Raw genomic sequence first — 17,866 nt, 5'->3', positions numbered from 1 at the left:
ATTTGTGAGTCTAGTAACTGGGCTGGTCTGCACTGAAAACTTAGATTGGCATAGCTACTGCACTCGGGTGAGTGAAAAATCCACTCCCCTGAGCACTGTAGCTATTCTGACCTAATCCCCAGGGTAGTCACAGTTAGGTTGATGGAAGAATGCTTATGTCGACCTAGTGACTGTCACTCGGGGAGGTGGAGTTTCTATGGGGATGGGGAGAAAAAAACCCTACTGTTGCTATAGTCTGTGTCTACACTATGGGTAGACTTGGAAGGATTCAATTTCTATCTATAAATGTCAGTAAATGTCAATTTCACCAACCACAAACTGAAAAAAAAACATATTTCCATCAATAATAATCGAAATCAAGATAAGAAAAATAATGCTTGTGAACTTATTAGAGTTTGATTTAAGGCTATTTCCTTTGTATGTTCTCACATGTGAAGTTGACACTTGTGTTGTAATTGTTAGAAAGCTTTTACCTTTTGAATCTCAATGTGTACAGGCATTAAATAATTATTGTCAGATCTCTCATAATTTCCCTCAATTGTTAACTTTTAGATAGATAAAAATCAAAAAATGCTTAAAGCATATCATTTTGCACTACCATGAAAATTTAAATGGTTAAATTTTAAAAATAATGCTGAAAAAACATTAATGTGTATTAATGTGTGTTTGGGTGTGTGTAATGTAAAGATGTATATATGTAAAGATATATATGGACGTCAGGTTCACAGGTCCATGCCACAAAAGGGGAGAGAAAGTTACTGAAGTAAAATGAAATGTATAACAGGTTTCTAAAGGGTGATTTTATAGAAAATCATTAACTTTCCCTATCCTTCTGTGGCTAGGCATGTACCTGTGAGCACAGTTGAGCTGCCACAATCAGGCAGGCTTTTAAGAAAATGAGTTTTGACATTCCTTTCCTCAAGACGAGCCTTTGTTTTTCAATTACTCCTTCCTCACTTGGAGGTTTCTTGAGGTAAAAGTGAGCCTGTTCCCAGACTGTCCGCCGGGTGGCAGCAGTGCCCTATCACAAGAGCTCCTGTACCCTTTTCCTTGACACCAAGTGTTAATGCAATTGACCAATCAGTGCTAAGATGATGGGAGGTAATTGGGTAATTGTATTTTACTGATCACAAGCAGAGAAAAGGAGGAAGGGGGGGGGGGAAAGAAGAGAGGATTGAAGACGGGAGAAGGGACGAGTGTGGGGAGAAAGACTGACCCTGAGACCTTTGGAAATATTGAGGTGCCATAGCAAAGGTGGGGAGGGGAGTGAGTGAGAGAGAGAGAGAACGAGCGAGCAAAGCTACTCCCCGCAGCAGCTGACTGGAACTGGATATATATAAATACATATACATACACACATATAAATATATATAGGTAGAGTTCGAGCTGAAGCTGATGGCAGGGAGGAAAGGTTTCTGCTGTGCATTTCTGGGATAAGGAATGAAAGAAGCGGCTGCGCTCCTGGGAATGTGTCATCTTGGAGGGGAGGGAGGAAGGGGGAAGGTAACTGGAATGTGGAAGAAGATGGGAGCCTAAGCCACTGCCGTGCAAAAGGGGATACCAACTTGTAGATTTGAAATATACCAGGCTGATCTTGGCAATGAGATCAGAGCTGCAAGTGCAATAGATAGGGGGAGGAAAAGGGAGGCAGAGATTGGAGAGCTCTCTCTGTGTGTTTCTCTCTCTCTCTCTCCCCCCAAGAAGAAATAGAAGAAGTTTATCCGTCTCGATACTGCTGGATCTTTATTGCTGCTGGACAAAAGATGGAGAGGAAGCCGAAATGAAGAGGAAGGGAAGCCCCGTGCTTGTGAAATTCAGCGTTAGGGAGGACAAATCACGCCTCCCTGGAGAGCTGTTGTGCCCCATCGGGGGAGTTTTAACGTCAGGAAGATTTTGAGAAGTGGGGGCAAAGAGAAGAGGGAGTGTCAAAAACACCCACCCCACGTGTGTAAAAAAAATGAAATAAGGGATGGATTTATTCTTGACAGCTGGTGGGAACCTTGAATTTTCCTCCACTCTCCCCTACCCCATTTCCATTTAATGTGAGATTATGAAAATGCAGAGGAGTTGGAGGGAAGGCAAAAGGATATAACGTGGAGTTTGAAGAGAGGAGAATGGTGATGATGCTGTGGATGGCTGGCTTCTTGCTGAAATCAAAAATCCAATTGCGCACTGGGTTGTGATTGGAAATCTAATCAGATCTTTGGAGGGGGGGAGAGAGAGAGAGACCAAAAGTTTATTGTTTTAACATTCTAAATGTAAGAGGAGACTCTGGTGAAGGTGTGTGTGGAGGAAAATAGGGAAAACAGAAGAATGGGAACCCCCGATCTAACGTGGAAACACATGGACTGGATAATTGATAGTGCAGCAAAGAAGGGGGAAGAAGAGAATTGCCTGGCAAGACCTGGATCTTAACAGTCACAACAAAAAATGCATTAAAAGCAAACGGCCTCACTTCAGATAGAGGGTTGTTTAAAATATCCTCCAAAGGGAAAAAAAAATAGTTGTCAATGAAGAACAGAGGAGCCAGAAAGGCAAAAACCCTCAACGAAAGGAAACTAGGAAAAGGATCCACACGGGAATGAAAAGTTTCAGAAAGGAGAAGGACCATTCTTGCTCTGAGGGATTTTTTTAAATGTTTAGTTAAAAAAACCTCCCCCAAGAAGACAGGAATTTAATGATACAACTACGACCATTTTAAGCAGAAAAGTTAAGAGCGACGGAAAAAAGGGGGGTGGGAGTGGAAAAGAAGAAGAATCTGGTGAGGGAGAAAAAGAATCAGCAGGTTGGGTTGGATTGGAGCCTGTGTGGACTGAAATTGATGGAAAATTGAAGTTGGATATTTTATTTTTAATTTAATTCCTTATTTTTAATTTTGGCTTCGCTGCTGCAATGAAATAGTTTGCCACCCCCTGCCTTTTTTCCCCTCCCCCCTTAAACACTCGGATTTCCATCTGGATAGTCTTCTGTGCAATCTGAAATACAGTGAGTGCCTTTGATATTTTATTATTCTTATTTCTTGGGAAAGAAAACATGCCCCCGCTGATGTTTGCCCTCGCTTTCTTCCCTTCTAATAAAATCTGGATGAATTATACGAACTGATTTGGTGGGGCAGTGGGGTTTAACCAATAACTTACCGTAGATCCAATGTTATGGTTAGTAAAATCCAAGCCCCGGGAGGATGTTGCAGATGTCTGGGTCTTCAGGGTTTGTAGATGTTCACTAGCAAAGAAATCTCCCAAGGAAGCCCCTGCAGTGTGTGGTGTTGTGCTGCTTGATTGCCCAAACTGTGCAAGCGCGGCAAGTTGCAGGGCAGCCTAAGGAGTTTGATGCACAACGATTTTTGTTTTCCCTTTGACCATTGGAAATCGAAGGGATCCGATTTAATTTTTATTATGCATTCTGACATTGCAGCTCAGCATGGTGTATTAACATGGAAATATGATAATGAGGCAGGCAGGTGAAAGATGGATGGCTTTTGGTGTGTGGGGGGGAGGACGTTGAAGAGGCAGTATGGGGAGAAACGTTACATTGTGCACAGAGTGTGATGAAGGAAGGTTATCAGCAGAGAGAGGGGATGGGTGTTCACTATTGAAGGCGAGTTTAAAAAGCTGCTATACTTGCCACAGATGTGCTCCAGATCTCTTAGGCAATTTGCTGTGGTTTGGTGGTAAATCCTTCTGGCTCCCGGAGGGCTTTCACAGCAGTTGTAGATTTACTGTTGATAGGCAGATAGTATTCTGCAGCGTTAGGAGATAACTTTAAAAAAAAGAGAGAGAGATCCTGTCTCTGGTCGAGTTTACTGATTAGGAGTGATGGGTAGATAATGGGCCGAGCTAGTATCCAGTAATTATGTCTGTCCTTGCTTACAGAAACGGGGGTGGGGAGAATAAAAGTGGGATAATGTTGTTTGAAATAACTGGGGGTCCCTGTGTGCTAGTGGGGAACAGTGCCACTTTCCTCCTCTCTTTTCTGCTGGCATAGCTGCTGGCTTATTAGATATTCTCTTTCCCTGCCCCCAACCCTGGCCTCTTCCATGTGCAGGGACACAGATTGAAGGTCTTTACTGGAATAGACTGGAATGTAGTGAAGAAGGAAGTTGGAGGGGGACCCCAAACACATAAATAAATGATCCATTGGGCAGATAATGGCTATTTTTTGCCAGGCAATGTGCAGAATTAGCATCGCCACTGATTTCCTCCCCCCACTCCCTTTAGCTGCAATCTCATAGGGGAGGAAGTAAAGAGGGGGAGAGAGCTTGATTAGAACTCCTCACTTGCTGACAATCTTTCCCTCTTTCTCAGGCTTTCTGTCTCAGAAACCACAAGGGCAACATAGCTAGAACTTCTGGCAATAAAATAAACATGTAAAAAAACAAAACAAAATGCTTATTTGATAGAAACCTTCCTGAGCTTACTGGTTTAATGGAAATTAGAGTTTCTGCCTTTAAAAAATATCCCATTCTTCTGCTCCTCGGAGGTCATGTCCTTTAAATGTTGGTTACTTGGGAAGGATGAAAGATGTGGGGGGCAATCCTGCTCCCAGGGAGGTCCATGGGAATTTTTGTTTTGCCAGGGGCACAGAATCAGGCATTTTATTCTGCTGGGAGTAAAACAAGAAGCAAGTTGGCACAATTTAAAAAAAAAATCCCTTACAGCCACATCTATTCTTACCCTTCTCTTAAGTCCTTAACTAAGTATGTTTAGAATGGAATGTTTTCAGTCTCATTTATTTTTCTGGACAGGTGTTTCCTGTGGGGTCACTGAGTAGGTAATAAATTTGTCAATCTGTGAAAACAATCATATTGTTTTCCTTGGCCCCCTGTAGGGTCCTGAATATCTTATTATAATTCTTGGCCCTATTGGGGCTACACTGACATCACCAGTTGCAGTAATAGAGCAGTTAAATGTGTGTTTAAACTGTTGCTCAGTAATTACTGAAAGAGAAAGAAGCTGGCCAAGCGAGGGGGGGGGAAAGCGGGGGGAAATCTTCAAGCTTTTCACTGGATTGTTGTGAAGTGAACCCATAAACAGAAAACCTCTAGGGAAAGCCAGTCTAGTCTTTGACAATAGGACGTCTGATTCATTTTGTACAGTAAATAGCATGAGGGGCTTTTTATGTGCTGAAGAAAATGTAGACACAAATCTGGGCTGTGAAATAGGCAAAGCTTGTCAACATTAGAAATCTGAAGATGCGTCTCAGCTTCTAAAGATGCAATAGTCGCACACTTCCATGAATCACTCACTTGGTAAAGTAGCCAAAGACACATGGAGCAGCCTGGAATGTAACTCTTTCAGTGATGTAATGGAAGAGTGTTTAGCATTCAAGTAATTTGCACTCTGATATTGTCGAGATCTCAAGGTGCTGGGCAAGATAAAAAAGGCAAAAATATGATAGATAACCTTAGAAAAAAAATGAGATGAAAAGTGAGGATTTCATAGTGACCTGAGTAGAAATAAAAGCTGATTAACTTTGCTATTTCCATCTCTCGTCTCAGAACACCAGTGTAGCATTCAGCAGTATATGATATGCAAGGTGCCTTCATTTTCAGAGTATTGGATTGTTTACAATTACAGTAAACCATCTGTAATTACCTAAGCAGATAAGAAGCTGGTATGAATAGTGTGTGTGAAGAGAAAGTACAGTGTGAATAGTGAGCAGTTATGTGAATAGTAACATGTCAAATGCCAATGCAGAAGAAACTAGAATACTGTGTATGAGGGCCCTATTTTATTTGTTGTATTTGGTCTGCTGTATTTGGTCAAAGTTCACTTAATCTAAAAATGCAATCTCTCTTGGTAATCTGTGGTTGTGATGCAGAAGTTATTGCTGATATAAAACCAAGGCAATCCACATCTTTTCACACTTTGGAAATGTCTTTCACTGATGTATAGTGGGCCCCAGATTGGTTTTTATTGCTGAAGTAGTCTCTGGATCACTGTGACTAGGATTGTAATCTTGGTGGAAAACAAGACTTGTAAAGGCAGTTAAATAGAATGTCAACATATGTATATGCTATATAGACATAGATTTATAAACTTATATTTTGCTCCTTCAATGTAAACTAAAGGGTCTGGAAGAGATTCGCAAAATATTAAGAGTTTAAGATAAGGTGTCAGTGTCTTTAAAAACGAATTCTATTGCACATGGTTAGCCAGTGTCATTCTCGCAGTACTTACAGTACAATCAGCAGTATGAAAATGGAGACCCTCTATAGCAAGACATACCAGTAAGTATGTGGGATTTCAGAAGGGTTAAAGATAGTGACTTGCACTTTCATTAAAATTTGTTTCCCCTTATTTAAAATGTAGAGCAAATTTGATGCTGGTGAAAAGCACTTGTTTGACAGCCCTGGAGGCTGAAGTCCCTAGTATATTCTTCGGGGGTGGGGGGAGAAGGTTGGGGGTGGGGGGGGAGAGAGTATATCGCAACTAACTGCAGTGTAAACTTCACTCCCAATCCTTTCAATGTGTTTCCACCTCAGCCTGGAGAGATCCCTTGACCTCTCTGCTGAGATTTACAAAAAAAGAGGCAATTAGCACCAATTGCAATATGGACACCTGTCCACAAATAAGAAGAATGGAGATTCATCAACCTATTTCTAGAGCATCCGAATATCTGCCAAGCAGTAGTGACTTAGATCACAACCTACCTGGAGCCTGACCCTGCGTATCCTTACTCATGTCAGCAGCCTCAAGGAAGTGAACAAACCCTGCTGCTTTAAAAGGTGATTGATTACTCATGTGATTGAATCTTAGCAAGAAACGTTGGAACTAACCAGGCTTGTACAATTCCATTCACCTCAGCAAATAACTTCTTGAAAACTGTCTTTAGGTGGGTCCCCTACACACATCTCCCCAATATCAGCACCATGGAGTAAAGGACAGGAAAGTAGCTTTTTTTGCCATTACTGGTAAATTTTTGTAAGAATTCTGCAAGACTGCCTTTCTTCCATGACAAAAAACGAAGGGCTCCATGTTTCATTGTACAGCTCCAGAGCTATTTGTTCCCTCTCTCCTTCAGAGAGTTTTGGTGTCTATTTTATCCCCCCCCCCCCTTTTAATTGCAGATGTACAAGCTATGATATGTCTGGATGAATTAAAAAAAGTGATCGGGGGGGGGGGGGAAACAGGAATATTCTTATATCTATTAGAGAGAAAAGCCAAAGTCAGGCACGCATACACACAGAAAGAGGGAGTGAAGATTTACATTTGGTATCCAAGGAAGCAAGAACAGAATCCTGCAGGGTTTTCTGTTCATTGTTTAAATGTTGCCATGGCAATATCTCGGGGCACAAGTTACATGTTTTTCACTTCTCTAGTTGAGCTTTTCTTCTTTCCCTTTTGATCTACTTAACAACAACAAATATTCCCATTGAACTTGGCACAACAATAGGCAAAAGAGTGAGATGGCCTCATTGTCTATCCCTGGCTTCTGCAGTTCTACCCTCAGGTCTGTTAATGTACAGGAGACCTAATTAAGATAGAACTGCTGGATGGAAGTGGAGTGTGAGGCTGCTTCTTGTTGTAAGGACACAGAGCATATTACAATATTTTGTGTAGTGGTGATATGTTAATTGGATAGCTGCAGGCAAGTGAAGTGTAGCAGTCACTGACAATTAGAAAGAACAATGAACTTGCTAGGACTCAATCCATTCCTCTAATCACTGGGTGGATTAAAATGCATTGCAGGCATATGCTAGTGTTTCTGTAGATTTGAACACATGCAATTCTATAAACTCTGTAAATTTTGTTTTCATAAAGCAAGGACCGGATTTATCTTGCTGTCTGCGAAAGAGAGAGAGGCAGCACTGGATCCCGGAGCAAACTCTCTGTTTGCATTTGCTGCAGAGCATGTCCTGCCATGCAGGAGTGTCTGTGTACAAGGTACCACTGAAATCAGTGCATTTTTAAACATAACACTGATGTTGGCCCCATGTCAAATTAGTTAAAACCAGCTCAAGAGAGTCACTGCAAAAGAAGTGAAAGGCTTTTGTCTTGAAAGACATCGGAGAATCAGGACGTTGGAGATGCCCTTTGTGTGGAGGGATCTCTCTTTGGTTTTTTTTTTTGCAGCAGCTGGATTCATGCAGCCTGGTGCAACAAAATAACTCATGGAAACCAGGATATGTTTTCCTGTCACGCTCACGTGACAAATTTAATGTGAAATTGACTTCTGAAGAGCCTCAATAGTTAGTGCTTTTTCACCTCTATATGTATAAGAATAATTCTTGGATGCTTTGAAGGTCATACCCAATCCTGAGAGCCTAGTACTGTATTACATTTTTAAAAAATGTATTTAGTGTAGTTCGGGTCTTCTCATTTAGCACTGGTGAAATGTAGTCATCTATTTATCCACAAGATTAAGTACAGCACTCACATTAGCTGTCTGAATGCCTCATTCATAACCCTAAGGTAAGGTTCACCTTTGGAACTGGTACAGGCTCTAAAACAGTTTCCCTAATTTGAGCAATCTTTGGCATTTCTGAGATGGGCAATAAAGGTTGCCAATTTTTATTTGGACTAAGGTCATCAATTCGCTTCATATACCTAGGCAACTGACTAGCCATCAGATGGTTAAACACGTTCAGATGCTGCTGACTTGAATAGAAGTTGAACTAGTGACCTAGAGATGAAAGTTTCTTCCTCCATAATCAGTTTTCAGAGCCATGCAGTATTATACATTTCTATCTACAGGGTAATTTATTGTTGGGAAAGGGTAACTGGCAAGGTGGAATATTTATACAGTGTCATTAACGGTAATAAAATCACGTAAAATGACAAAACTAGTATTTTGATTTTACTTATTTGCCATTTATCTGTTCTATGTCAGATGCACTCACCACTATAGGATCAAGGTGCTGGCCCATTGTGCCTCAGAGCAACCACGTGGTTTCAGAGTAGCAGCCGTGTTAGTCAGTATCCGCAAAAAGAACAGGAGTACTTGTGTCAACTTAGAGACTAACAAATTTATTTGAGCATAAGCTTTCATGGGCTACAGCCCACTTCATCGGATGCATAGACTGGAACAAACAGCAAGAAGATATTTATACATACAGAGAACATGAAAAGGTGGAAGTAGCCATACCAACTGTAAGAGGCCAATCAATTGAGATGAGCTATCATCAGCAGGAGAAAAAAAAAACTTTTGAAGTGATAATCAAGATGACCCATGGAAGGATACTTAACATGGGGAAATAGATTCAATTAGTGTAATGACCCAACCATTCCCAGTCTCTGTTCAAATCTAAGTTAATTGTATCTAATTTGCATATTAATTCAAGTTCAGCAGTCTCTCTTTGGAGTCTGTTTTTGAAGTTTTCATTTGAATGGTTTCATTTCATTTATGTATTTGTTCCTCTTTTCTCCTTTATTCTGCAATGCCAATCTCTGGTCTCCCGCCGATCTCAATGAGATTTTTCTCAGTGACTTCCAGAAGGGAAGGATTGATCCTCTGGTTTATTTTTTGTTTGTCTTCTTTCCCTGCCCTTTCCCCCAATGAATTGTGAAATCTGTTTAAGTTTCCAAATCAATAACAGGTTAAAAGTTTAGGCTTATATAAAAATAAGTATTATCAAAATTATATTCGGAATCACAACATTTTGAAAGTCTACTTCCTCATCTATCTTATTTGCCAAGTGTTCTTTGTTACCTTCGCCATTCTTGATGTCATCCCAAGCAGTTAAAAAGGGGAAGGAACATTTCTCTCTCTTTGCTGTTCAGAGTGTTAGTGATCAATGCTATTTCACCAGATCTGCATGCGTTGCTGCAGAAGCACAAATCCAATGAACATGAAGGATAGATACATTTTCAGCTCCTCTGTTTATAAAATGTCAATGATTCATACTTTAAGGCTGAGATTCTCAAAGGCCTAAGTTAGGTGCCCATATCCTTAAAGACTACATGCACAGAACATTCTATTACTGATCTAACCTAGTTATTTTATTTAAAGCTTTGTCATTCACCTTTGAATGACTACAGAGGAAATCTGGAAGGTGGAACAATGGTGCAGAGAGAAAAAGGGGTTAACTTAACACTCTTCCTCTCTCATTGCAAAAGAGTTTGAAATGGGAAGTGAAGAAATATATTAAATTCTCTAACCTTATTTGCCAAAGGGCATACATGGTATGCTAGGTTCTTTCCTAGCTGTTTGGTGTTTCAAGACTTTACTGTGACTGTAAAGCTGATTGTGAATCCTTATTTGAGGAGCAGGCTCTTAGACAAGAGGTAAAATATTATTTGTCTGGAGGCAAGCTTTTATTTTCAATACATCCTTAGGAGAGCTGAGTTTCATTTCAACTGGGACTCTTTACTTCATCGCAACCAAGGAGGTTTGCTAGCTTCATTAGCCTTTCAGGCTGCTCACATGTAGTGCCCACTCCCTTCAGCAGGTAGAACTCTCTTTGAAGCCCATGTGAGGTTTGTATGTACATGACATATGGAATTATGGCCAGAATGGTTTTCTCTTTTGGGCTGGAAAAAGTGTGGAGACTCTTATCTTCGAATATTGTTCTTTTTGATATTTTTCTTTCTCTAGTGTGAATCTCATGAAGGGGAAAGCTGCTGGCTTGACAGCCTTGGAGATGAGAGTCCTCTATATGCTAACTACAAAGCCCTGGAGGGAGTACAGGTGGGGGTCTCAGACAGACGAACACGAACTCAAAAAACCCAACACAGAACAAGATGAGTTGTTCCTTCAACACCTTTCTGTAATACATGGAAAGAAAAAACTATTTTGATTTTGAGAAATTCAGGTTGGAGACATATGCTAGTAGTCTCATCCAGCCAGCATTAAAACATTAGAGTTCCTTTTTTATTTAAGATAATTTTCTAACATAAAAGGTATGGTATCCAACATGAGGTCAACCTATTTTGGCCCTCATTATAATGTCTAACAATGAATTAATCATTCAAATGGCAATTGTTGGTTGCCTAGGGAGCAGTGATCATGACTTTCGAAACAGTGGAAAGTCCCAAACAGTCAAGTATATACTTGGTACTTCAAAGGGGCTAATTTCCTGAAGCTGAGATAAATTGTGAGCAAAATTGATTGGGAGGATACATTTAGACAGAAAAATGTGAATAAAAATTGGGAGTTATTTAAAAAGAGTGTATAATATGGCCAAAATCCCACAATTCCCCAATCAAGAAAGAGGACAACTTTGGCTAATAGCCCATTCTGATTCAGTGGCAAAACAAAGGCAGCAAATAGAAATTTAAAAAAATGTAACAAATGGGAAAGGACACAGTAGAGAGAAATTGATATAATTAGAAGTTATGAAATGCATATCATTGATAAAGGAAGCTAAAGACATCAAGAAAAAATCAGTGGCTGGCAGAGTTAGGGACAATAAGATGGAGTTTAAAGTATATTAGGAACAAAAAAAATCCTAACAATGGTATAGGCACATTACTTGATGTAGATAGTAAAACTGCTAGTAATGACATGGAAAAGGAACAAGTCTTCACTAAATATTTTTTCTCTATTTGGAAAGAAGTAGAAGAATGTACTTGTATCATACAAGGATGATGAAGTACTTTCCTGTCCATTAGTAACTGAGGAGGACATAGATAACAGTCTACTAGTATTAAACATTTTTAAATCAGCAGGCCCAAATAATTTGCACCCGAGAGTCCTAAAAGAGATGGGTGAGGAGATTTCAGGCACTTGTTATTTTTTAATAAATCATGGCATGCTGAGGAAATGTCAGAAGACTGGAGCATGCCAATATTCAGAAAAGGCAAGCTAGATGACTTGGTGACCTATAAACTGGTTAGCCTGACATAAATCCCAGGCAAAATAATGGATAAACTTATATGGGATTAAACAGATGACGAATTAAAGGTAATGCCAATGAGCACAATGTTATGGAAAATAGGTCTTTTCAAAGAAACCTGATTTAATTATTTGATGAAACTAGAAATTTGTTTGATAAAGGTAACTACTGTATAGATGCAGTAGATTTTTGTAAAGCATTTGGCTTAGTATTGCAAACATTATGCTTAAAAATAGCATTATATAATATCTATAGAGTACACATTACATGGATGAAGAAATGACTAACTAGCAGATATCAAAGTAATTGTGAAAGAGGCATCATCACTAAATAGGGGCATTTCTAGTGGGATTTCCAAGGGATGGATATTGAACACTTCCATCAATGATCTGAAAGTAAATATAAAATCTCTAGTGATAAATTTTCTGGGTGACACAAAGATTGGCAGAGTGGGAAATGATGATGAGAACAAGGCAGTCATACAGTGATCTGAATTGTTTGATGACCTGGGCCCATTCAAACAAAATATGTTTTAATACTGCCAAATTCAAAGTTGTACATCCAGTAACAAGGAATGTAGGCAATACCTACAGAATAGAGGACTACATCGTGGAAAAGAGTGACTCTGAAGAGGATTTACATGTTATAGTGGACAAGCAATTGCACATGAGCTCCCATTGTGATGGCAGAATGGACAAGGCATTGGAGTTGGGAGGTTATTTTACCTCAGGATACAACAGTGGTGAGACCAGTACTGGAATGTTGTGTCCAGATCTGTTGTCCACATTTGAAAAAGGCTGTTCAAAAATTAGAGAGTGTGCAGAAAAGAACCACAAAAATTATGTTAGAACTGGAGAAAATGCCTTATAGTGAGACATTTCAATAGCTCAGTCTGTGTAATTTATCCAAAAGAAGATTGAGAGGTGACTTGATTACAGTATATAAGTACCTCCATGGGAAGAGACTACCAGCTACTAAAGGGCTCTTCAATCTAGCAGAGAAAGGCATAAAAAGGAACAATGGTTGGAAGCTGAAGCCAGGTAAATTCCAAATAGGCCCAGAACCAAATTTTGAAGTAGTAAAATCCTACATGAAACAGAATTCCCTTTCTCTACTCACCTCTGCTTATTTTATACAGATCGCTAAACAATTCTGAGATGATCTGTACAATAATGGTGTCTACCTCTTCCTTCCCAACCTTTAGTAAAAATAGTTGATTAGTTTATGGTTTTTTTGTTTGTTTGTTTGTTTGCTGTTTTCCTTTTTTTCATATATGTGGGTGTGTGTTTTTGGTATTTGTATAAAGAAATTTGTGGGGAAAAACTAAGTCAAAGACATGTTCTACATTTAGTGGTGAGATCTGTGGTCAGTCTTCCTTCTTACGGGAGAGAGTTCTGTAGTCTAAATCTAGTTTCTGTGTAAGTTCAGTCTCCTAAATTCAATATCCTCCCTTAGTGGTTGGCATTTTCATTGTTCCAGTTGCATGTAGTTATCATGAGAGGTCATGGGCACAGAGAGAGAAGCAACCTCTCAGGTATCAAGGGCAGTCCATTGGAGGTAACTATATTCAGTCACTAATGACTGTGAATTTTTAGTAGGTTCCATATCCTGAGACATCCAGTTTCTGTATCTACTTCCTTTTAGAAAATACTTGCCAAATTTGCAAGTCTAAGGAGATCCCAACTGAAAGTTTCCAGTATACTGTCTCTGCCGGTGATGCTGCAGCAGTACCAGAGTGGAAGGAGGTATATCATAAAGTGACAGGTGTTGCTTTCCTTTTCATATCACCTTCTTACCCCTATTCTCCACCCTCTATCCAAGCAGTATAAATCTATCTTAATTAATGCACGAATGTAATGAAATATGTAAATAAAATAGTATCCTCTTTGGACACTAAATGTAATACTCTCCTCATTACCGTTCTTCAGACTGTGAGTGAATAGGATAATGGGATATATTCTTCTTGCAGTTTGCCTTCAGGAAATGCTACCGGGATTACTGAGTCAGTGCATCAGGAGGAGAAATGGCTACATAGTGGGATAATGCACCCTGTGGGGGTTTTATTGTTAAAGTGCACTAATATGCTGCACATTAATGGGTCCAGCTGGACCCTGCTGGTGTGCAATAGAGGCTCCCTACGGCTCTTTAATGTAATGCTATTTCAAACGGTACTGTATTAAAAGTACACCAGGGAACGTTTAGTGCACACAAGCAGGGTCTACATGGAACAGTTAATATGCAACATGATAGTGCACTTTAGAGATCACACCCTACTACCATGCATTGCTGCTCTGTGTAGACAAGGCCTTACTAGGCCTGATTCTCCACTGCTTTCTGCCATCATTTACACCTGTACAAATAGGGTGTCAGATGCTACCAAACCCAAGTAGTAGAATTTTTCACTCATTTGGAACAGGTGGGAACGACTTTATGCAAAGTAGAGGAGAATCAAGTCCTTTGTAAGGAAATTAGATTCCCCAGCAGTTCTGCAGGGACTGCTAGTCATTGCCAAATCAGGAATATTTTGAAGTGCAAGCATCTAGATAGAGAAAACATCATGCCTCCAACAAAATTAATTTCTCACAATGGCTTTATCTATCTATTTTGCTGCTCTTGTAATTTGGTGACCTTGAGAAATTGTGTGCAATTACATTTCCTTTTTAAGTTGTCATTTTTTCCTTGATTATTTGTTTTACTTTTATTCTTTCCACTCCTTTCTCAACTTCCTACCATAGCCCAGTGTCATTCGCGGATATATCATTTTCATTTTTTAAAAAATATTCTCTTTAGTGGTTTTGGAGGAACACTCCCATATTTTCTTAGGGGAAGGAAGGATGGCTCTAAAGCCTTCTAGTGAGGATTTTCATAGGGGCCTAAGAGAGTTAGGTGCCCAGATCTCACTGGCCTAACCCAAATCTATGGCCTAACTCTCCTAGGGTCTTGGAAATCCTATTAGCTTCTGCATCTAGGATTTTTCTAATTCTCTTTTCATTCCCACCCCCTAAGAATACATTATCTATTTATAGTTTTCTTTGTGATTTCGTATTGTATTGTATTTCCTTCTTTATATACACCCTTCATTTTATCATAGATACTTCTGGCTTTCTTCCACTCATTAGACTGTGAATATAATAGGGGAATTAATTGTAGCTGAATATTCGTTTCATGTTATTACTAACTCGTTATTGTCAGTACTCATTTGAATGTCAAATAAATGAAACCATAGTCTATTAGTGGAGACTCGACCAGAACACTTTACCTCCACCCATATCTTCTTGCCTTGCCACCCTTGATAGTGATCTAACCTCTTCTCAGAACCATTTATCCATCTGGGAAGCAGCCAAATGACTGAAGCAGCTTCCAGTGTGAATTTAGTTTTATTGGCAAAACTACCTTTAGTCATTCCACTCCTCAGACCCAGAGCTGAGTTCTTCCTGGGTGATGAGTTCTCTGTGATATCCCAGCACTGGTTCCATAGTTGATATTGTAGAGTGACAAGTGTGTGTATTCTAAGGCAGGAGTAATTTTAGGATACAGATGTCCTAAAGAACACAAGAATCTAGTAGTCTGGTTACCTCTAGACTCCTTATGCAGCCTTCCTACAGCATGGTCAATGCATATTGACTATAAAGCCAGCTGTTGAATCTAGTTTGTTCTTCTTGACTGACCTCATGATAACCAGAAGCAAAAGATACATGTATTGCCATTCATCAATTTTTTTTTCTTACTTAATTCTCAGTCTTGCAAGCTGAACGAATGTGATAGGCTACAGAACTCATGTGGAGCCATATTGGCTTTGATGGGTCTCTGCAAAGGGTTAAAGGTCTGCCATTGGTGATCACTTTGTAGGATCAGTGCCTGAGGTAGCTCAGTTTCTGACATTTTTCAAATCAAGTACATTAAAAGCTCTCACTTTTCTGTTGCATCTTAATGTATTATCTGAAATCCTAAATGTCTGTAAATGAAAATGAACCATTGCAAACATGTATGTAATCAATACACTGCATAAAATATCTAGATAAGTTGTTCCAAAAAAATTGCAAGATTTATTTATTTGTTTGTTTGTTTTTAAAGTCCTGGGTAAAACTTATTTTTTCCTACTCTGTTTCCTATCTAATAGTGGGATTACTCACAACTGTAAAGTTAACACTTAACCAGGTGTGTGCCATAGACTGTAAGACTATAGGGGTAAAGCCCTGCTATCAGTATATCTGTTAAGCACCATTCATATAGAAAGTGAAGTATAATAATAGCATCAAAATCCCTAAAAGAACAAAAACAAAAAAATGAAATATTCCATTATCCTGCTTCCCTAACAATAGGATCATTGTAGTTCTTGCTGCATGATGCACACTAGGGAACAGATAAAACAGTCAAGAAGCTGCTTTTTTCCATATTGTCACAGCCCAAGGGCAGATGCAGGAAGAGGAATACAGATTTCCTTAAGTGTGTTTCTATCCGTTTCTGAATCTGCGTATCATGAAAAGCTTTTGCACAATCCAGTAATCTGAAATGCATCAGTATTTGTCTTTACAGACACAAAACATTTGGCTTCAGCTCAGTTTATTAAGATGCTACTGTCCTTAACATGAAAATATGGAGTTTGTTTCATATTGACATAAAAAAATAAAAATATATTTATTTAACTGGATATGCTGTATATATATGTATCATTTTGAACTAAACCTTTTGGAAGAGGATATATACCATGTAAGAAGTAGAATTACATTAGCAGCTGAATTAGTTTGAGAACGCAGGCTGCAGCTTCCCAAATGCTGCATTCATTTTCTGTAATGATCTATAATAAAGCAAAGAGATAAAAGAGATGCATGTAGCTGTTTTAATTGAGACAATATGCTCAGCAACCTAGGAACTAGGAATTCCTAAATTCTAATCCTGGCTCTACCACTGACATGCTACGTGACCTTGGGCAATTCCTAGCCCCGGGATCTTAAGCATTTTTGTTTTCTTCTGTAAAATGGGGATACTACTTCTCTATTACACAGGGCTGCAGTGAAGATTAATTAGATAACATCTGTACATTTTTTGAAAACATACAATGTACTGCCATATCAAGGCTGTCTCTTAGTAATTAGGAAGGGTAGTCTTGTTGCTAAGGCATAGAAGTTTCAGGAAGGTCAGAAGGTCTGGACTCAGTTCCTGCCTCTGCTACAGTCTGTTCTGTGGGATCTTGGGAAAATCATTTAGGCCCAAATTTAATAACCAGGGACTTTGAGTGCCTCGGTTTTTGGCTGCTAGAGATCACATGCATCAGCTAGATAGAAATGAAGTCTGAACCAGTGATATAGAGATTTAAAGTGGCCAATTTCACAAAACTGAAAACAATTATGAGTCAAATCAGCTGGGAGGAGGAATTTATTAGATGCCCCAAAAGCCACGGGGGGAGGCCATATTGGTTTTAAAAAAACCACACTGGTTTACAGGCAAGTGAAGGCAGCTATTAAAATAATATATAACAAATGAAGAAAGGGGAAGTGGATAATGATTAATATAAATCAGATGCTAAGAATTGTAGAAAATCATTGAGGGAAGCAAAAGATGCAAGAAGAAATCTATGGCCAGCAGAGTTAAGGACAATAAGTAGAAGGTTTTTAAAAGTGTATTAGGAACAAAAATAATCCTAAAAGTGGTATTGGTCCATTATTATATGGAAATGTTGAAATTTCAATAATAATGCAGAAGAAACCAGAAGTGTTAAATAAACACATCTGTCCTGTATTTAGGGGGAAAAAACTGATGCAGTAGTCAGAGCATATGATAACACTCTTTCCATTCCACCAATATCTGAGGAGGATGTTAAACAGCAGCTACTACAATCAGACATTTTTAAATCATCAGGTCTGGATAGCTTGCATCCAAGAGTTTTAAAAGAGCTGGCTGAGGAGCTTGCTGGAGAATTAATGTTAAATTTCAATACATTTTGGAATATTGGGGAATTTCCAGAAGACTGGAAGAAAACTAATGTTGTGTCAATATTTAAAAGGGTAAATGGGATAACCCAGATAGTTATAGGCCTGTCAGTCTCACATCAGTTCCAGGCAAAATAATGGACTGGCTGATATGGGACTT

The 17,866-nt window shown here is 39.2% G+C and overlaps 1 protein-coding gene across 5 annotated transcripts in view; it reads left to right on the top strand.

Moving 5' to 3' along the window:
- Positions 1 to 17,866, top strand: part of LRRC4C (leucine rich repeat containing 4C) — a 1,133,428-nt gene that overhangs the window by 741,246 nt on the left and 374,316 nt on the right. For 2 of the 5 annotated variants that reach the window (XM_054026878.1, XM_054026880.1), the window contains exon 1: positions 1,217 to 2,985. The exons of 1 other annotated variant lie outside the window; for it this stretch is intronic. The gene's annotated coding sequence lies outside the window, so the exon portion shown is untranslated. Of the gene's footprint in view, positions 1 to 1,211; positions 2,986 to 13,456; positions 13,522 to 17,866 lie in introns of those variants that run through there. 2 more of the 5 variants (XR_008444792.1, XM_054026881.1) reach the window with 2 other exon arrangements.

The sequence above is a fragment of the Malaclemys terrapin genome, chromosome 4 (genome assembly GCF_027887155.1).
Source record: "Malaclemys terrapin pileata isolate rMalTer1 chromosome 4, rMalTer1.hap1, whole genome shotgun sequence".
Lineage (NCBI taxonomy): Eukaryota > Metazoa > Chordata > Testudines > Emydidae > Malaclemys > Malaclemys terrapin.
Note: the sequence above shows the minus strand (reverse complement) of the source record. Positions and strands in the feature narration are given on the sequence as shown.